General features: G+C 42.0%; 1 protein-coding gene across 5 annotated transcripts in view; it reads left to right on the top strand.

Moving 5' to 3' along the window:
* Positions 1-21,967, top strand: part of KIF26B (kinesin family member 26B) — a 293,782-nt gene that overhangs the window by 13,656 nt on the left and 258,159 nt on the right. The window contains exon 1 of one of the 5 annotated variants that reach the window (XM_080586717.1): positions 5,022-5,089. The exons of 2 other annotated variants lie outside the window; for them this stretch is intronic. The gene's annotated coding sequence lies outside the window, so the exon portion shown is untranslated. Of the gene's footprint in view, positions 1-5,021; positions 5,090-13,852; positions 21,040-21,077; positions 21,651-21,967 lie in introns of those variants that run through there. 2 more of the 5 variants (XM_080586715.1, XM_080586716.1) reach the window with 2 other exon arrangements.

Here is a 21,967-nt window from a genome sequence, read left to right as displayed (position 1 = left end):
ACACGGAGAGGAGAGGTGCCAGACTTGGAGAGGAAGAAGGCAGGCTGTGGAGACAGAAATGAAGTGGGAAACAGAGTGTGCCTTGGATGGGCCAGGCAGCAACGGAACGGGGCTTGAACAGAGCTTCTGCGGGAAAGCTCCATGCTGGGGAAGTGGGGAGAAACGGCTGGTAAACACAAGTCCTGTAAGAAGGAGAGCTTTCTGCTGGGGTGCTCTGCTGGTGTCCTGAAAGCTTTACGGAAAGAATTCATATGAGGATTGTGTGTATTTTTTTCCTTATTACTCTTCTTCTCATTTTCTGAGCTCTAGTCTATAGTTCAGAAACCAGCAAGCAGCCAGAAGAGCAGAAGGCAGTTTGGGGGAGCTGCCTTTGGTTTAATGCACTTTATTATTTTAATTCTGAGTTAGGTCTTCCAAAGGCTGAGGCACTAGTGCATCCTGTGATCTAAAGTTATAACTGGAATAACTGGGTTTTCTTTCTTAAATCTAATTCATTTGTTTCTCTGTTTTCCAGTCAGAAAGACCTATACATTCCATACCGTTGATTTGAGGCTTGCTATAAAACAGGGACTCAACCCATTGCATTAACAGCTTTGCCCAACATAGCAATTAAATGGCATATATTTCACTGTATCGGTAGTAGGGTAGGAGCTGACATTCTGGAGTGTAGTTATGAATTCAACCTGTTTTTCACTTTCCATACGCCAGTCTCTGAAGGCAAGAAGGCGTGACTTCCAGATTAATTTAAATCCTTATGGTATTGAACTTACTAATTTTGTAGTATTATTGTATTGGACACTCTAAGGTCATGCTATTAAGCAGTAGCTGTTCCAAATACTTCACAAGCAATATAGAAAAGACACAAGGTGTGAAAGGAAAGCTCAGGAAAGGGAGGGGGTTATTCAGGAAGGGAGGGCTGAGTGCACTGGCACTGATGGCTTCTAAATGCAGCACTTTATGGATTGGAGTGCTTTAAATTGCCAACCTTCTGTGTCACTCCTAGTTACTTAGTTCTTTCTAGCTTGGTCTGCCTCTGTCTTGCCTGTTTAATATTCCACTTAAGTATAATGAGAGATGAGACATGCAGGATGCCGGTGTCCTCCAGGAGTCAGCTCTACTGACGTGAATACTTGTGTTAGCTGTTTATAGGCAATGAACTAACAATGAACTAAACATGGGTATAAAGAGGAGGGGGAGAAGGAAAAGGAAAATTGTTGTGACTTCTCTTAATTTGCTATTCCTTTTATCAGCAAAGGAAATAAATTCTTTCCCTTTCCCACTCCAAATGCACGCACTCTGGTTAATAGGAATCATTTCAATAAGTACACACTGGTAATGCCCAGATAAGGGTTATTTCTGTGCCTGAAATATCAGGGCCCAGAGTGTGCTATGTGGGAAGCTTGTGTGGAATCACGCTGCCGAGGAAGCAGTGTGTAGTAATGCGCATGGGTGACACTGATAAATGGCTCCTCTAAGCAAGCATCTGCAGCAAATTGTCAGACTGAGACTTCCCAGCATACCCCAAACCTCTGTATGAATGAAATCTCTGTTGTGCCGTTATTTACCCACCTCCACATGAAATGACAGGATAGGATTCATTACTTCAGTGTAGCTTTTATACGATTCTGCTCTCCTCGTGTGTGTATATATTCTTTCTGCACCATTTTGGCAGTGATGGCTGCAGAACTCGTAGTGTCCTCTCACTGACTAGCCATACAGTTCTTTGAAATGGGGCAAAGCTACTTTCAGCATAACGTACAGGTCTTTGGTTTCTGGAAGCCTTAAATGAAGTGTTGTATGTATTCTTTGGCCAGACACTTATAACTGAGGCAAGTAATAAGTATGGTTTGGTATTGTTTTATTTTGTGGTGGTCATTCTGGTTGTGGTGACTGGGAAAAAAGAGGTTAAAGCTCTTGGATTCTTTTTTTTGAGGAATCATGATTATTCTCTTCAAAGGGCAGTGAGACAGTCTGCAAATCTTTTTTTTTTGCACTGAAGTAAAGCTTCTCCTGTGCTACCACTGGACATCGCTGATGCATGAAAAGGATTGGACTTGCTCTTGGCTTTTCTTCAATAAATATTCTTTTGGACTTGAAGCCTTGGTGATTTTTCTAGAATAACTTGTCATTGAAACTGAAACTCAGTTAATTTAAGCTTTGGAAAGGCTTCCTGGGATCGGGGTAAGATTTCTGACACACTTTGAAAACAAGCTGAGACTATCTAAGATTTGGAAGTTAGCATAAACGTGCCGTTAACACAAAGGTGTCAGTACATAAAGATAGATTCCCTGCTCCTCTTAATTCCAGCTGATACATCAAACCTCAGGGCTCTGAAAAACAAAACTCTGTGGACTTAGCTGCAAGGATGTAATATGGGAACCCTCTGACAGAGCAGCAGAAAGGTAACACTGTCAGGACAGAAGAGAACATCCTGCACACGTACCTTAGCTACCAGATTTCACTAACAGGCACCTCAGCTGAAGTTTGCCTTCACTGGAGAAATAAATAAATTCAGCAGGAAGCCTGGGTGCAGCTGGGGTGAGGGTGCTTGTCTTGCCCTGTTGTGGTGTTGGTGGCTGCCCACAGCTGTCTGCTCCACCCTGCTGCTGCAGCTGTCTTAAACTGGTGCTTGGCTATTACAGCCCTCAGCTTCTTGCTATCTTAGCCTTTGCCCTTAGGCTCCTCTTGTCTGCCTTGCTGTTTTTTTTTTTTTGTGTGTAAAAAGCTTTAATAGCTGCTTGTTTATGATGTGGAATGGGAGTTTCTCTTCAGAAGCTTCCATAGCAAAAAGACCTTTTCCATGGCTCAGCAGAAGATGACATGCTGCTAGGGGTAGACTCAAGTGGTTTGTAACACTCATGCTTGTGAAAGTTGCAGGACTTCACACAGTTGCAAATACTCAAGTTGACATACCTATTACTGTTGTACTTGTGTAGATCTCATCTCCTTAAAGTGTAGGGCGGGGCTGCTCCTTCCATTTTTACAGCTGAGGAGACACAGAAGCATCTTCTCCTAGTCCTGATGAACTGATTGTATAAAACTGAGGCCAGGTTTCCTACATGCATGTGCTCTTGATGAATGGGCTTTCCTCTCTTGCTAATACTGCCACCTCATTCTGCAGCAGCTCTTGTGTACTGGCTCAGCATTGATTCTTTTGACTCTGTACAGAGAGGAGTTGTGGTTTGCATTTCAAAGCTGTCAGCCTTAAGGGGGGTGGAATATGGCAGTTGAATATATGGCAACTAATTACCCAGTTATGACAAAGTCTTTAAAAAGACCTTGACTTCTGATTCTGTGATTGGTACCAGAAGCTAGCTGTTAGCACAACAAAAAAGGAAGAATGCTGCTAATGGTGTTGTATGTTCTCTTGTGGTATGGTTTCTTTTTTTTTGGGACAGTGTTTATTTAATTTTCTTCCTTTCTCCTCCTACCTTGGACAGTTCATATCTATGAATAATTTAATTGTCCTTGGCTGTCTGCTGTTGTGAATGGCATGCTGTTAAGTATTCTGTATTCATGTGGTATTTGTTAATGTTTATTTTGTATTCTGTCTGCCTCTCTGCCTTTTCAGAGATCAAATGGATGATGCAAGGCTTGACAACATATAAATGCTATTAAACTCTATCTGAAAGAACAGAATGGGGGCCTTTGTCATTTCATTAGCTAGGCCGTTAATTGGAACAGATTGTTCAGTGTTTTCCTCTAGTGGAGAAGTAAATGTTTATGAATGCATTTCCCTACTTTTTGGAAAGTTTGTCTTGAATGCATAGAATTCATATGTAACTTGTACTGCCTTATATCTCAGAGGACTCCTCCTCTGTTACCTGTCCCTAGCCATTCTTTGTTAGTGTTATTTATAGGGTTTAAATTGCAGAAATACAAATTTTCCATTTCTTCTGACTGAGGATTGTATTGTTTTAACACCTTTTGTCCTGAGTCTGGGTAAGCCAAGAAAAACATCTCAACTTTTTCTGATCCAAACACAAGCATCACTACTGGTATTCCAAACATTTGTTTAGGTCCTGTCTGTAATCTTTGTGAGCCTTAGGCTGAGATCCTGAGAAGAGTAAGCAGAAAGCACACCCAAAGCTACTCCACAGTTTTACCAGGTGAATGAGAAACCAGGCTAATGCTTTACTGCATTTCTATAGTGTGTGTGATCTTGGGGATGATTCCTTCTGAGAAAGTATCATTCTTCAGATGCGTCATGCTATGAGCAAAAAATATTTGTCATTGTGGGTAAATCACTTAATGTCCTGCTTTCCTGCTGGCTGTTATATTAATAGTAACTTCTTAAATATAACATCAGTGTTTTTCATCATCCACAATTCTCTAATTTTGAGTGCATGTTGCTGCTGTAACAGCCTCTATTTTTTGAGCAACTCTAACAAAATCTACAAAGTGTCTCAAGTACTGTTTATTTTCTTGTTTCTTCTGGTGCCTACCAGAGTCCACTGCACACCACTAGACCTCATAAAACTTGCATAGCCCTGCAGTCAGCAGAGGGTCTTCTGTTGGTGAGTGCACATGCAGTGTCTAATTCCTGCCAGATCTGAGTGAGTAACTAGGTTTCTGTACTTCACCTCAGCCTTGCAGTAATTCTTACAGCAATGGTTCCCTTGCAGAATGAGTGTCTAACCCAAAACAAATGGCTGGGGAGGAGTAGCTGTTGCAAACAGGATTTGCAGGACTCATTCAGGAGAAGGAGGCATTAACCCATACCCCTCCTTTGTCAGATCTCACTGGCAACTTTCCTTCTAAGAGGAGTGCTCCAGCTGCTGTCTCACAGGGACTTGGAGCATGGTGCCATGCAAGTCAGTGGCTCCAGCTGAGATCAGCACTTAGCAGGGTCATAGTCTCTGCTGAAAGCAAGATGTCACAGAACAGCATCTTGTTCCTGTAAGTGCAAGGGATGAGGGAAGGGGGGCTTGCAGCTGCCTTTGCCCAGAGTGGAAGTCGGAGCTGCTGCCTCACATTTGTGTACCCGCCCCAGCATTGCCTTGTTACCAGTCTGTTAGGAAGCAGACCTAAAGCAGAGGAGTAACTTCTATGAAGCTGACCCCACTGTTGCTGGGCGGCCGGCTCGCAGGTACGTGCGCTTGTTTTGCTTGGCTGATGCCTTGAGAATTCAGTCTTGCAGCTCTTGTTCCTGGATGTAAGCCAGGAGAAGGAAAGTGAGTCCTGAGACTGGGCATCAGCTATGCAGCATGCTCTGCAATGTGTCTCGAGGCAGGCATGTTTGGAGACGCTTCCCACCACGAGCAGCACTGGATGTGCTGCCTCTTTGTCTGTGGAATGGCTTATTATGCCACCTTTAATCTGAACCATCTGTGATAACCTGTGTGCTCTGTTATAATACTGTTTTTGTGTCAGGCTTCCAGCAGCGTGCTGTGAGTGAGCTGGAGACCAGCATGGGAATTAAGGTAGAAAATCCACTGGCAACATATTGCAGTACACATACCATTAATTGAGAAATCGTTGTGTTAATTGTAAACTCTACATGCCACACCAGACTCAATTTTAGTTTTTAATTCTGGAAACTGTAGTGACGCAGTAAAATTGTAGGGTGTATAAAGGCAAAATGTATTTGTTGGTGTTCTGGTGTTGGGTGAAGCAGTAATGGAGTTTGTGCTTCCCTCCTTCATTGCGTGTTGAAGGATCCTGTCAGGCAGTCTGAGGCTTGTTTATCACCCAAAACATGGAGCTGCTAATTGGCTACAGCCCTGTGCTTTCTTTACATGCTGCTGTTTCCCTTCCTGTTACCACAAAACACCTCCATATACCCCTATACTTTAAAACAAAAAACATTTATGCTGTTTTAACCTCTCTATTCCATCTTCTGCTCTTGCTTTTGGTAATTTTATTTCCCCTAACTAATGGCTCACCTGGATAGGATTGCCGCTGGCTCTGTGATTATAGCAATTAACTCTAACCTCAAGAAAACAGCTTGCTGTGTTGCCTGGCAGCCAGGGCCTACAGGAGCTGGTAAAACAATGCATTGGACTTCAAGACCGAAATGAAGAATAAGTATTGCTTAGCATGCAAAGCAAATTATTATGGAGGATCTCCTCAATTTTGAGGTTGGTTATAATATTCCAAAATCTCTTGCTGTGAATTCTTTACAAGGCAACTCTGAAAAAAACACTTTTGTAGTAAACTGCAAAGGCTAGGTGACAATGCAAACAAACCATCTGAATTGGGTTACATGGCCCAATTAAACCTTTATTGAGCTAACAGCAGCCTCCTGAATTGGCTGCATGAGAGAAAAGTAGGTCTGCCTACAAACACGGTGCTGGCAGAGCTGCAGCTTGTTTTTGTACCTTTATTGCCCTTTTTAATAATTCTTTTACCGAACGTCAGCACAGGGGAAATTCCAGCCGAACTCCCTGAACCAGTTTTGTGGAGTGGGAAAGGTGTCGTGCACCAGGGCAGCTCCTCTGGGCTGAAGCGCTGCCAGCAGTGGTGGCAGAACATTGTGGTTGGAAGGGGCCCCTGGAAGATACCTAGTCTAGCCACTTCTTCAAAGCAGGGTGGGCTTTGGTGTTAGATCAGCTTGCTTGGGGTGCTGGTGCAGTCAAATTATGAGCATCTCCAAGGTTAGAGATCATGCAACCTCTCTGGGCCCCTGTTGCTGTGCTTCTGCAGGCCTGTCCACCCAAGCGCACATTTCTACCAGCACTTACCTGTCTGACCTTGTGGTGAGCTGCTTAGGGAGCTAACCCTGCGACCCCTCTGCCACCCCCAGGTCCCTGGTACTAGCAAAAAGGGGATCAATGCATGCAGCGTTACTCAGTAAATTTGACCTTGTCTCACCTTCTGTTCTCTTTCAGTCTGGAGGTAATTGCATTTCCTATAGCCAAATATCTACACCCGGCTGAGTGATTAAGACATGCACTGCTCATCTGACATCAGAATATTTGTAAACACTATGACAACACATAGCTACAGGCAAAGGAATTTTTCCCAGCAGTTTGACTGCATCAAAAATGTCTGCTTTATTTTTCCCCCTCTAATTATGAGTACATTTCAAATACCACAGTCTTAGTTATTTACACTTCTGTCAGCATTTTCCACATTTTTTGGTAGGTGATAGAAAAATGGACAGAGATGCCAATCCGATTAACAGAATGTCTACTCTTAGAGCTGTTGTGAAAGCCTGTGAATGTAGTACGGCAATGCAAGAAGACAGGCAAGTATTATATTGATAGTACTAAATCTAAATATAGTATTTCATTCTACCTATGTGTGGCCATGAGTGACGACTTGCAGTGACAAATAGCGGATTAAATATCATCTAATCGAAGAAGACTTATAAGAAGGGGAAAACTGCTTGAAAAAACAAATGCATCTTACACATCTATGTTCCCCCCTATGTAGACTATGAAAAGATGTGATTTAACCCTGCTGATACTGAGATGTTTGTGCCGGGCTGTCCTGTTGTCTCCTTAAAACCTGTACTGCACCAGCTGTTGTTTCTGCAGCTGTACAACATGGAGACCTTCCACTCTGAGCTGCTTTTACTGAGTGACAAAAGTCTGCTGCAGCGTTCTCTGCCTTCGTAAGGGACTGTGACGCCAAGTGCATGGGGTTCTTCTTGATTCTGTACTGCTGGTCACCACAGGCAGTGAGCTGCTAAGCTCCTATAAGACAAGTGCCTTATACATTCAGTATTCTCCTTCACTCCCCCTTTGCTGTGCCTGTGAGCAAAGAGGAATATCCACTTGATGGATCAAACACTGCATCTGCATTGCAACAAAGTGAATTCATACTTGACTGTGTTCTTGCAATTATAATACAATATTCAGTGTCAGATATTAATCTGCAGTCACAGAAAGGTCTGTGGTGTTCAGCAGATCTGCAAGTTCCAGATTAATTGGAGAGAATCAGTGAAGCATCAATGTATGTTCAAAATATGGATGGACCTGTCTTGTGAAAGATGAGGATTCTTCTTAAACCAGAATGAGATTTAACTCATCTGCAACTTAATTATGGAGGAGTTACTGAAAAAAACAATTTATTAGCCACAAAGTAAAACATCCTGCTAATACCACTTTCTCCTTGGGTTGAGTTTACTGTGGGATACCACTGCACTTCTCAAAATTATATCCTGGGCACTTTACTGTGCTGGAAAAGTCAGTTTTATTATAGCTCCCCAGTAGCCACAAACCAGGGTGTTTCTGTAGGCCAAGATTTCTCTACAGAAGTTCATAGCATTTACTGATGCAGGGGGTAGATAGGAAGAGAAGCAGCATTTCTGTCTTTCTGTGGCTTGTGCTGTTGTTTATTTTCTTTTCACTAGTCTCTGGTGGTGGAAAAGAGAACTAATTACAAGTCCCTGGCTGTGACTACTGTTTGTACTTTAGGGTTTAATAAAAAAAAATTTAGGGCTGCTTCTACCTGCAGAGGTAATTCAACAAGTTCAGGGAATCCTATGAGCAAACGTTGCTCTGTCTCTTGTGTCACCCAGAAAACTTTGCAAGCTCACTGAATTGCAACCGTCCTGGGCTAAAATGTTAACTATGGCTTGGCAAGGTAGAAATGAGCCTTGACGATGGCTTTCCCCTGCTGAGAGGAGGTGCGTGTGCCCGCAGTGATACAGTAGTGATGTGGCAGAGGAGCATAGGTGCTATATGCCAGTTCTGTACCTGGTCGAATCCTCTGGAGGCTGGTGACCTAGGTTTGCTGGCAGAAATGACTGATGCTCTTCTGGTTGCATAGGTGGCTGCTGTGCTGTACTGTGGGAGATTGCAAAGCATAAGTGATGAGCAGAAGAAAGGCATAGGGAGCGGGAAGTGTTTAAAAGCCAACCAGCAAACAAAAAAACACAAACTTTTTTCACTGCCATCAGTTCGATGTTCTCTGAGGTGTATACTTGTACCAATGAAGTCATACTTACTAGGAACTTTCTCATGTTCACAGTTTAATTAGTCAAATGCATTAACAATTTTTTGTATCTGGACTTAGAACTGCTGTATTTATTACTAGAACTGTTTTGGAAATCCATTTAAACAATTCACAAGTATCAATGAATTATCTTCAGGGCAGATGAAAGGCTGAAATAAATATACGACTAGAGATCAAAGGTATGGAGGAGTGAAAGGACTTTTCACAGTCACAAGAATCCTGATAGTTTGATTCCCAGGACCTTTTATGACGAGAAGCAATGTGACATAGTGAATGGTTGCTAACCGAATATATGGAAGTCGAAATTCTTTCTTGCAGTAGCACAAGCAAACCATATGGCCTTGGACTAACTGTGCTACCTACTTGTTTTTAGCTTTGTTTCTTTACCCTGGTTACTTTCCTTCCCTACAAAGACTGTACATTCTCATTTGGGAAAAAGCTTTCTGCCTTCATACAGGACATGGCATGTTTTTTCTTTTTTTGTTAAATTAAAAAATTTTTAGTTGTTGCCTCTTAAGTACTACCAAAATATGAAGCATAAACAATAAATGTGGAAATGGATTTACCATGTGTTACACTCTTTCAAACCGTAATTTCTTTAATCTATTCTTGCATTTCTTCTTTTTTAGCTCTGTGGATGTCCATAGAGCTCTAGACTACCACGAAGCTCTATATTCTACATACCTGCATACACAATGACTTTCTCCAATCTAGTTCCTGCTATTTACAGATCAAATGCTCAGACAGCAGTCTGACAGTGCTCTTTTCTGTCTCTTACCTTCCCCATGCTGTTGCATTACAGAAGGACCAGGTAAACTCTATATTGACTGTTGTGCTGGTCCTGCTCTGTGTTTTTCTTCGCATATACTGCCCACCAACACGATGGCAAGCTTAAATGAACCTCAAATCTAACTTTCTGTTGGACCAGGACTGACTCTAGCCTAGTATATTTTTTAAAGGAGGGAGCGTGTATGTTAATGTCACACACACATCTTGTCTCTCAAGGCTCAATAGTTTTAGGCCGGCTGCTTGCCTGTGTAATGCTTGCTGACACTCAGAACTTTGCCTTCTAATTGTAGCAGGGGAAAATACAACCCCTGTCAGAGTCACTGGTGGGTCAGTGGAGAACAAAGGCAGTAATCAATCCAAGGCCTAATTAAAGGCAGTGGTGCCAGGAAATGATAGGGAATTCAACAGCCTGACACTCAAACTTCCCTAATTGGACTAGTGTTCTTTATAAGTGCCCTGTGCCCTGCTCCATATTGCCCCAGCTATGATAGCAGTATCTCAGTCTGTGTTTAGTGTTTTGCTTTGCTCTGGAGTTTGAGGCAGAGATGGTTAGAGGGATCCGTTTGCAGTGACTGCTGTAGCTTCGTGCTCTTTCATCTCTTTGTTTAATCTCGGTTCCTGAATGATACTCATAAGCAAGTTTATATTTCTTAATAAAAGAGTGTACCAAGAGAAGAACACTGAGATGTCAACAGCTCTCTTTTCATGTTTTAAAACTTTTTTCTACTCCCCCCTCTCTACTGAAGGGTTTGTTCTGCAGGCCAGGTTGTCCAGGAGGGCCAGCTGCCTTCTGGGCAGTTTCATAAACTAATAATTCTGTGCAAGGCAGAGCAAATAAAGGAAATTGTATTTTTGTATAGAGAGGATGACTTTGGTTCATTAACAATTTCATTTTAATAATTTCAATAACAAACATTAATTAACCTAAATTTGTGTTGTGGTCCCTACTCCATGAGATTAAAAGGAAATTCCTTTGAATAACTTCAGAAAAGGGGCTTAAACAGCATGTCTTTGTGACCAAGTAACAAGACTGTTTTCTACACCCGACTCTGTAACCGTATGACAAACAGTATTCTTGTATGCCACAAGAATATGGGAGAACTTACAAACCAGTTGAGAGTTCTCTATTAGTACAAAAACATTATCTTGAGCTGTGCAATACATTTCAGTTAAATATTATTAACTAAAGTTAAGTAAGCAATGCTATTGCTGGCTTCTGTCACTTCTGCATAAAAGGGTCCTGCAGAGCATCTCAAGTGTAGAGAAGTCCTCAGCATCTTTGAAGCGAAATGTGTTTTGAGCATCAGACTAATTTTCGTACTTCTGTGGAAATCTTCCCATGCCACTTGATACTTTACTGGCTGCTGGAGGCTTCTGTACAATAGTGAGAAACAGAGTTAATTCCTTCTGAATTTTATGTCAAGAAGAAGCTGCTTGGGAATAAAGTGTAATGAGTGTCTAGAAAAAGAATGGCAAGATCTTTTTTGGGGATATGAAAATCATTTGTTGGGGCCGGGGAGAAGAGAAAATTGTGGGTAGGAAATGGCAGCATGACAAAGAAAAAATAAAGCTAACAGCACCATGGAGGATTCGATTATGAACTCTTGCAATTAAATCACTTCTTTCATTCCTTCCTCAGCTATATGGTAAGATCTCATAAGCTAGAGAACTATAAGTAGTTTGATGGACTTCACTGGGATGTTGCCATACGACATATCTCAGCATGTCTTTGGAGGGCTGAGATGTTAGTGTGGGCCTGATGGGACGGGACCCTCCCCTGATGCCAGTGGAGCGTGTGCCCTGTCCTCACTGCTTTAGCGATGGAGGAGATGTGAATGGGAGGCAGAGATGTTTCCCCTCTAAGCATAAATGATTTGATATTTTTATTTCCAGAGAAATAAAAATAATAAGTGCAATAAGTGCATGTATTCAATTACTCATTGGTGTAGTAAGCTACCCATATAACTCATTTTCCCATGTATTTTTTAATTGGGAGTTGGATGTCATCGAGTATAAGGGATTTTCCGCTATGAAGTGGAAAGGCTCTTATGAAGCAGTATTTAAAATACAGAAGTTCAACATGCACGGTGCTGTTTTTGTGTTAATAGCACTTGTTTCATGCCATTTTTTACATGAGTAAAACAGAAACCGAGTCAGGTCGCTAGTCTTTTTGTGTTGTCTACCTGACTGCAGAATGAGCTCTGTAAATAGGAGTGCAGTGAAGGACCACTGAATGCTATTTTTTTCTCCACCTGGAAACAATTGGTTTTGATGACAATTCTACACTTAAAATTATGGGAATCTTAAAGCAACAGGCCATTGCTTACCTACACATACCATTTTCAGCCGAGCTGTTCTCTAGTACCTAATTACAATAATGGGAGTTAATCCAGGTTTGAACTTCAAACCATTTGAAGAATAACTAATAAACACAACTAATGACTGGGTTTTCTGTGTATGCTAGAAACAGTATTTCTTTGTATGTTACTTAAAACACTTGAAAATGTCTCTGTTGCTTTTCATAGGAGGTGTGGAAAACTCTCTACAGACTTGCCTGTCTCCTAAACCATCCAGCCTCTTGCAAATTATGTACCTTGCAGAGAAACATTATTAATTCCAGCGGACTGGTCTGTGGCACAGTCTGAATCTGTTTATAATCTTTCAGCACTCTGATATTGCCTGCACCCCTAACAAGAAGTATCAGAGGCATGCGGAGGGGGAGGGATGGGGCCATGCTTCATTGTAAGTACTTTGAAAAAAGAACAGCAACTGCTTTCTCTTAAACCTCTACTGTTTAACTCAATCTAGCGATATAGGAGTTCATTGTGAGAAATGATAATCAAACAAGTCTACCTGATGAGCCGCTTATGGGATGTGGAAGCAGGTTTTTTTGGATCTAGGGGGGTTTTCTGATGCTCTGAGTTCAGATCCTTTTCACTAAAGAAGAGTCAAGAATTTTTGGGAAAAAATGTAATGAAATCATAATGTATTGCAGGCTGTCAAGGGCTGGTGCATCATTATTTATCCTTTTAGACTGAGTTATTAGTATCTTTTAGTGTACTATAATAGGTCACTATATACTGGGAGTTAATAGCGTGTTTGTGCTGCCAGCAAGATATTTAGGTACATACCTAGCTGAATACCAAGTTTCTTTGAGCAGAAAGACCCACTATGTTCAGGACTCCTCCTAGCTAGCAGGGTAAGTTTTCCCAGCTTTGTTCTGTTTTTTTTTTTTTTCTTTTTCTTTTTTTTTTGGTGTAGCCAACCTTGTGCTTCAAATCTATCTGCTGCACAAATGTACCATATAGAATGCAGCATGAGACATAAGCCTGCTTAAATTCTTCTAGCCTTGATGTAAAGAATAATGCTGACTAGAGAAAAACACAGTAATGGTTTTTTTTGGATAGACTGTAAGGGGCTTTGCCAGCTGCAAATAGAGAATTTTCCCTGCCTTTTGAGTGAATAGCAGACTGTCAGTCACCACTGAGTTTCTCTGATGCAGTGGTTCAAAGGCATCTATATTACAATTACTACTTGTTATTACTTACAATCTTTAAGTATGGAGTAATGTTTTCTCATCAACAGGCTACATGGGTGTCGTACATGCTGTTTGTTTGGTAGCTGCTGTTGTTTTGCGGCATTAGGAAGACCCGCTGTTGCAGAGACCACATTGCTTTCCACTGTTACAAGCAGTCACTAATTGCGTTTTGACTATTTCCATGGAAGGTTTGGGTTGTAACTGCATTTTCCTTGGTCTAGTGGCAGTTTACCCGTGTTCTGGTCCTGAATGAAAGTGATCAAGTGAGAAGTCTTGACTTGCAGAACATGTGAGGTAAAGCACAGCACAAGACTGCTTTAGCTTGCCAGGACCTGACTTACGCTGGAGTGAACGACACTCGCACAGGGCTGTCATCTTGGGCCTACCTTCTTCTGAAATTGTCTTTTTGATCTGGGATAACTGACAAAACTGGTGTCTTCTTTCTGATGTGTATTCTCACATTTCCAACACGTGCATTCTAATCCTTAGCCGTTTCCGAGCTTTCAAGCTCATCAGATTCACTTAATGTTTCTCCTTTGATTTGTTTGCCATTAAGAAATCAGTATTTGACACCTACGCAGCATTCAAAGCTGAAGTTCGCTGGTGTGAGCTACGAACACTCGCTGTCTGTCAGACACAGTAGGGCATTAATTAAAGGGAAATGATGGACTCCTTAACAATGTTGTTACATTTTTTCGAGGCCGAGCACAATGTTCTCTGATATGTTGTGTGAGATTGTCACATTCATAATAGGGCAGGTTAGGAGTGCAAAAACCACAGCTCATTTAAATTGTTTACCAAAGTTTGTTGTAGGCGATGTCATGTTCTTTCCTGCTTCATTAGCACTGGTTGAGTTGTCTTTTGCTTTGTTATGCCTTTGCACGCCTCTCAGACTCCATCATGTTGGCCGTTGCACCTCATTATTTGCACCTCACAGTAAAAGCTAGATATCTGTGGAAAGCAGGTCCTATTATGGCATGCACTGTGTACCCAAAAGCAATGACTCTTTGCTCTTAATCAACAGCAGCAACTTTTAAATTAAGAAGGAAGTCTGAGGGTGTACCTCAGCGTTTTTTTTCCTCCTGTTCGTGACATGGGAATTCTGAATAATCACATTACATTCGCAGCCATCCACCATAGATAACTTTCTATTCTGATTAGTTAGGATTATGTTTCTAATGCTTTTAAATGCTACATAGTCCCAGAGAAGGGGGGTTAACAAACCCAGGGTATAGGGTCTCCCTAAATTTCCAGAGGAGGCAGCAAGACTTGTAGAACAATTTTAAGACTGAGGCCATGAGATGAAGAAATGCAAGTTTCATGTACCTACCATGTAATACTCTGCAAATACCAATGCCTGAGTTTTGCTAAAGGACTGTAAGCAAAGGGCTCATTATACAAGGGCCACGGCAGATTTTAGTACTTATGTTTTCTACAGAAATCTTCAGGTGAAAGGTGTTGAAAAAATTCAATGTGCTGTGGTTAAGCTGTATTATCACTCTAACTTATCACCACAATTGTAATAGTTTAAAATGGATTCGATGATTAAGTCACCATGAATAATTTGATATGTTAATAAAAAACAAATCTAAGTTGTGAACTATAAACACAGCTGCTTATTCTGCTTTTATTGCAGAAGCAAATGAGAGAAAAAAAAAGCCGTTACGTTGATAAAAACTTTTGCCAAAGTCCCTGAACTTTTGACGGCTAAGGTATTGGAGGGATAGAAAACATTTCCTCAAACATCTCCGCTCTTTTTTTTTTTTTTTTTTCCTCCTTTGGGCAGCTGTTTTTATGACTGTAGGGAAACTTTACCCTTCAAGGGTTATTCACCACCTGGATCATTATAACACTATAACCTTTAGGAGGCTTCTACCCAGAGGCAAAAGGAGATAACTTTGGTAAATGGTCTATAATTCTAGCTCTTAGGTCTTTCACCTTGCCCTGTGCTCATTGCTTTCTGTTGTGTGTATGGATGGGGAGAAGCTATTATACTGAGAAATCAAAAGCAGTGAAATGCAGGTTGTTATCCTGCTTTCAGATTACCTCAGGGTGGCAACGCAATGAAACCCTTGTGTTCATATTGTGACCGCCTTTTTCTGGGGATTGTTCTTCAGTAAATAGTCTTTGTATATGGCCATGGCTCTGATCTGCAGGCGCTTAAACTGGCAGGCTGGTTCTGTGCCAGCGTGTCTGCAACGGTCAGTAGTGGTGCCTGAGTGTAAGTGGTTCTCCTGCTGTGAGCGAGTGTCTATCAGCCAGACACGTCGGCAAGCACTTACCTGGAACATCCCTCTCCCATGCTTGAGGTACCTAAGACCTGGAGCGTGCACACTTAGTGCAGCGTGCTCCTCCTGTAGCAGTTCCACAGCTCTTTCTGGCTCCAGGCTCGCTGGAAGGTGTGGGCTCCCTCATGAAGCACTGCGGTTTATATCCACGTATGTATGCCAAATGGATACCCTGTGGTCACAGGCAGCATAGCATCATGGTATCTGTTTTGTGAGTTGGTGTGTCAAGAAGGTAAGTGGCATATGTCAGTTTTGTGATGCTAATGCACGAGTCCCCTCTCCTGCTCCTCACCTTCACATGAGCCAGTGCAAGAAATTTCAGCCAAATTTTGTAGCATGTGCTTACGGGAGCATGACTCTCTTCAGTGTTTAAAAAAGCCATGGTACCGTGACCGCAGGAGGAAATCTTTAATTTGTGAATCAGGAGAGTTCATCTAGAGGCAGACACATGTTGGCCCTTCATTCTCCATGGTCACTGGGGCTAGAGAAAAATGAATGCGGGTTTTAATACTCAGACCTGTTGGCCTCTTCTTTCAAAATGAGGAATTAAGCCTTTTCTGACCACAGTCAGCACTGTGCTGAGCTCAACACCTAGTCTGCAGTTCAAACAATGCCTGGCAAAAGTCTTACGGCTTCAAAGAAAGCTTTGTTTGGATGATAATAGAGGAATTTAGTCTGATGGATACGGCTATAAAATAATTTGGAGGAGAGATCGCATGAATTGGGGATGAGTTGCCTTTACCTGTAGTGTTTAAAAGAGTGTTTCAGATGCAACGCATCATCTGTGTTGAAAACAGCATTAAGTGCTTTATTGCTGCTATAGTGTGGGAAGCAGTAGAAAGGAATTACACAGACTAGCAGAAGAGAGCTTTGACTTGACTTGCTGTGAATTACTAATCAGGTGTTGAGTACAGGACTAAATATTAACACCTTTGAGGACACTAAACACTTGTGAACTCTGCCTTTAATCTCCATAAAGGTACTTGGCATGGAGAAGGAAGAAGCAATTTGTTATCGGGGTTGGCATGCATTTGGAAAGGGTTTGTTGATTTGAGAGGCAGTTCCACATCAGGCCATCAAGCTCGACAGTGAGCTAAATTTCTAGTTCAAGTGCTGGTGTGTCAGTAATACTGAACAAATGCCGGATGCTTTCTGGATGTCTGATGAAAGGAGCAGGTAATCAGATTGTACGTGTACCTCACTTCCAACCTTTCCTGAACTAGCAGAGCTGCCATCCAGTGGGATGGGGGAGAGAACTGAAGGGCAAAAGTGAGGAAAAAGCCCTTGTGGGTTGAGATAAAGACAGTTTATTAAGTGAAGGGAAAAAACAGAGAGAGAAAAAGGCAAAGAAAACCCACAACAAATGTAAGCAGTGCAAAAGCAGTCACTTGCCACCAGCAGACTGATGCCCAGCCAGTCCTTGAGCAGCTGTAACGCAGGGCAGCTTCCCCTGCAGTTTTATTGCTGAGCATGACGTTGTACTGTAGGGGACATCCCCATCCCTCTGCTTGGCACATGTCAGCCATCCCCTCCCAGCCTCGTGTCCACCCCAAGCCCGCTCACTGGGGCAGCAGTGTGAGAAACAGAGGGCCTTGGTGCTGTCGGTCAATAGCTAGTTATAATAGGCACGTTGTCAACGCTTTTTTGGTCAGCCATTTAAAATGCAGCTCTCTGTGGGCTCCTGTGAAGAAAATTTTCTTAGTCCCAGCCATGCCTAGTACACCCTCCCTGTTAACTGGGTGAATGTTGGATTTCAGAGTGCAGTAACCTGATGGTTTAGCTGAGGTCTATTTTGGGAATAAAGAAAAAACTCAACAGTCAAGATTGGCAGGCTGTTCAAAGCAGTATGCTTCTAAGAACCTCCGTCTTTTCTTTTTGTATAACTGTTTTTTTTCTTTAAATTAGCAAAACAGAGAGGAAATCACATACCAAATGCCCAAACAGATGTAGGAGACTGAGAGGAAAGAATGCAAGGCTCTGTATATTTTTTTTGTTTGTTTAACAGTTTGCTCTGGTGTGTTTTATTTGGGGTTGATTGTGGCTACAGACTGTAGATATCTGTTTCTTACAGAATGTAAAGGCAATAAGCACGAATCTCATCTCTCTTTCTCCTCTCCCCTTTCAAATATTAAATGACTTACCCCTTACTTCTTCCTCATTTTATCTTGTAATTCAGGTAGCTCCCATCACATTTCTAATTCTCACTGCTGAATGTTAATTGAAAGACTTGGTAGAGACAGGTGTCTTGGTCTGTCTGTTCAGGTACTACTACTTGTGGGATAAAAATGCATATGAACACTTAAATTTAGAGGCACAATTTTATTTTTATCACCAAAAATATATCAGCAAGTAGAAGTGAAAAAACAAGGCCAAAGTTCACATTCAGTTAATCTACTTATCCCAAGCTGCTTAAAGTGTCTATTTTGAATGAAGTTGCGGACCCACTCTCATTTGAGCCCTAAGTTTGAAAAATGTCTGAATAACAAAGCTGTAATTGCCATTCCCCCTGGTAACTGAGAACTAGCTGCAATTGCAGGGAAAATACGGAGTGTGCCTGTGGGCTTTCTCAACATGCAAAATAACCCTAAACTATATCCTGCCTTTAAAAACATCAAATACTATTACTGGAGAGCCTATATTCTTTAGAATAAGCAAGAGGGCGTAGGAAAGGAAGAAAAGGGTCAAATTGCCTACAGCAAGTCTTGTGCTTGAGGTAGTGATGGACTGGCAGGTTGTCAAAACACAGACAGACGCTTCTGTAATGTATGAACAACATGGCATCAGAATGAATGAGCAGTGTTCTGCTTTTCCAGCCTCCTTCCACCCCCGCTGCGTTATTAGCTGCATTGCATAATTTCTGTGTGTGAAACATTTTATATAGAGTCAGTATGGTGCTTGTCAAACTACCTGTCATTATCCCCCTTGTAAGGCAGTTATTCTGTCTGCTCCTGCTTTGGTCTGCTCTCTTCCCTATGGGAAGTACAGCACAGCTGACTTGGATTTCAGTCTCAACTGCTGTCTAAAATCATCCCTTCGGAAATGCATCTATTGACTTTCGATGGGAGCATCATTTGTAGTGAGTGCTGGGGGTAGGTCTATCAATAAGCCAAGACTTGGGTGCTCTTGGACCGACGAGAGAACGCTGCTCATGTTTTTGTCTTTACTTGAATGATTCTGTTAACTTTGAGTTAATTGACTGAGGGCAGGAGAGATGAATCCAAGGACAAATATTCATCATGGATGAATTTTTGTGAGATAAAATCTGGCCATGTAAATGAGCAAATGACAGTTGACCAAAAGCTCACATTCTTTCATATGTGAGGTTGTATCTGTGTGGAAGTCTGGGAGGTTTACTGCTGATGAAAAAGCTGGACACGGAAGTTGAGATTTCAGACAACGTTTACTGACTGTTCTAGGACCTCACTTACAAACTTGAGGGTTTTAACATTCCATTACAAGTATGTTCTGTGCATCTATTTGTCTATAAATTATACTTATCTTAAAAGCAAAATATTTTGACTTTCTCCTGGAAGTAAAATGCAGCTGTTTAATTCGGTGACCCGAAGTTTCAGTTCTGAGCTGTGTCAGAATAAAAATACAGCAAATAGACAAAAAAAGGAAAAAAGAAAAAGGTAGGCAAAACCGGGTTCCAAGTTCATCAAATCTGCCAAGCCTCATCGCCTACATAGTTTTACTCTGCCAGGTTTCAGGTGGCCTCCTGAAACGTAGCAGGCACTCAGAAGTGGCTCTGCCAATGCTGCGGGCAAGCCTGTGTACATGCACCCTTGTACGTGCAGGAGGTGAAGGAATAGCTGGCTGCTCTCCTTTGAGTTTGTGCTCATTTCTGCTGCCCAGATGGGCATAACTCTCTACAGAAAGGGTTGGAAGTGTTTCAGCTGAGGAGATTCTAACATTGCAGGGTATTAAAATCAGAGACATAATTGGGCTGCCACTAATCCTATGCCTGTAAGGCAAACACATGACAGCAATGGACAAAGAGGAGGTAGGATGTGAGGGTGTGTTATATAGTCGAGGGGACGAAAAGGCTGTGGGAGTCTTCAGGGAGGCTTAAGGGAGTGGTGGGGCTACGCTCCGGGTTGCCTGAAAGTGTGGAGTGAAGCACAGATCCAGGATACCTGTGGGAAAAGCATCGGGTTTGGATGCAGGATACGAGGAGAGACGGGACATCCAGCAGCTGTAGGGAATTTTCAGCAGCAGGCTTGGTCTGCTGGCTTCTGCCCAGACTGCTGTGTCCCAGACTAAACCGTGGCTCTGTGGGCTGCAGGTGGGAACAGACAAGCACTGCTCATGGCATAGTCTCCATAGTAATCAGGAAAACCATGTTTAATCTTGTTGGATAACTTCTCTGCTCTCTGTGGGGTTGTAGTAAAGGTGAAATAAACTTGGTTGCAAGAGAGCTGACTGCTCATGAACTGAAGCCCTGTCCATGCCGTTATGGGGACTGAGCAGCTGGGGCGAGTTATTCCCTCGTGCTGCTCCAGAGCTAGTGTTTTGCTTGCCTATTGCAGAGCAGTTTGCCAAGATAATTCACAAATATGTGTGCAGTGCTCAGTATTATGAACCAAAACAGAAGATTTAAGTTTAGGTGCAGATGCCCTTTGAGATTAAGGCCCAATTACGGTAAACTTCTGAAGTGAAAATGAGTCCTGCAAGATGCTCTTCTAGGCCTGCTAAGATCAGGTTATGGAAATGCCCCATCACTCTGTTCATGTGAAATGCTGTCCTTGGTCTTCCAGTGAAGGTTTACTGGCTTTCTCTAGCAGTAAGTCATCTCCAGACTAACATTTCCTTTTGCTAGCGCGATGTGTTTCTGTGTCAGTGTGGTACAGTTCCAGTTCTCTCTTACAGACAGGATGATTTTCTTGGCAATCTATGATACAATTATATGTTGAAGCATGCAGTGAGGGACTGTCTTTGGCCAGTGATAAAATGACAATGATTGCACATAATTGCTGAAAACAATTTTGAATTTTATTAATGAGATACTCCAAACAACATCTTGTAGACTATTGTCTCAGTTAACAGCCAATTTGTAAGAGTTAAGTGTTGTGTAATTTGCGTTTATTTCCCCTATTTATATTGAAATGACACTTGCTGTCCATAATTACCCACCCTCCAGATACAAGTTGTTGCTTTTTAGTTGCTGTTTTCCTTAAAAGAAGTGGAAATAAAGACACAATTTAGAGTTGTATTGATTAGTCTAATCCAGGGTATAAGTAGGGTTTTTGCTGGGCATCTGTTTCCCTACATTTTGGGAACAGTAGCTACCGAATTGGTACAGGCAGTGCTACTCGGTGATGATGAAATCATCTCAGCTGAGTGTGCTCCTGCCAGCTGGCCCTGCTTTGGGAAGGAGGTTGGGTCAGGGGTCTCTTGGGGTCCCTTCCAGCCCGGGGGATCCCGTGACCCTGTTTTGTGATCAGTGCCTGCTCCCCCTGCCTGTGTTCCAGGTTCCAGTGATGCTGAATCCAATCTGAGGAAGAGGGACTGTTCTGCCAGGTTATACATAATGCTTCCTTTTTTCCTTTAGGAAGTTTATTTTAGGTTGAAGTTCTAGTAGTCATGTGGGATTATAAAGGTAGGAAAAGCAATTCTCGTCCAGCAGATCAATAGAGAAAGTTTTTATGTGCATCAGCTCTTCCAGCCAATGTTCCAGAATATTATAGGTGTGAGGAAATATAGTCTGTTTCAGAAAAATGGAAGGAAAATACACATTTTCACTCACTTTTGGCTTTGATCATCAGCACTCTGTTTTATGATAGCAAAAACACTGAGACAAACCTACTTTTTCATTCTTCTCACCCCCTAGTAGTTAGAGATGCTGTAGAAATGCATATGGTTGAGAGATTTCTGGTTTGTTGTCCTCCTCCCTATTCGATTGTTTATCTACTTTGAGAGGTATTACTGCCAGTTTCCTGTAGGTGGTGTTAAGTGTTGTATAATATGATTTATCTGACTGCAGGGAAGGATGGAGAGAAATTTCAATTGGCCAATTTTTCTGCTCTGAAGTCCTGATGTTGACAGATACCTATCCGGTGCTAAAGGAACTCCATCCACAGTCTTGATATTACTGTCTACAAGAAAGAGGCTGCCACACATTTCATACACAGGTCTGTCTCACTTGCTGAGCCTTCTTCAGACTTCTGTGCCTCTTGGTAACTGAAATTCTGTATACTTCTTGAAATAATGTGCCTAAATGATACCATAAGAACTAGTTGGTGGAATAATTCAACTATTTGCTTAATCAAATAAGTGATGGTATTCAAATAATTTTTCATCAGAAGCGCTGTGATCCTCTGATTCCCCAGCCTCTGCAGGAGGAGCTGATATCTTACTTACTGTGGAATTCATAAGCTGGGTAGTATAGGCTGAGGAAAAAGAAACAGAGCGTCTTTCTCACTTTCTTCACTGAGGTGTAAATAGGATG

The sequence above is a fragment of the Anser brachyrhynchus genome (genome assembly GCF_964034855.1).
Source record: "Anser brachyrhynchus genome assembly, chromosome: 3".
NCBI classification, from domain to species: Eukaryota; Metazoa; Chordata; class Aves; order Anseriformes; family Anatidae; genus Anser; species Anser brachyrhynchus.
This window is presented reverse-complemented; position numbering and strand designations above follow the sequence as displayed.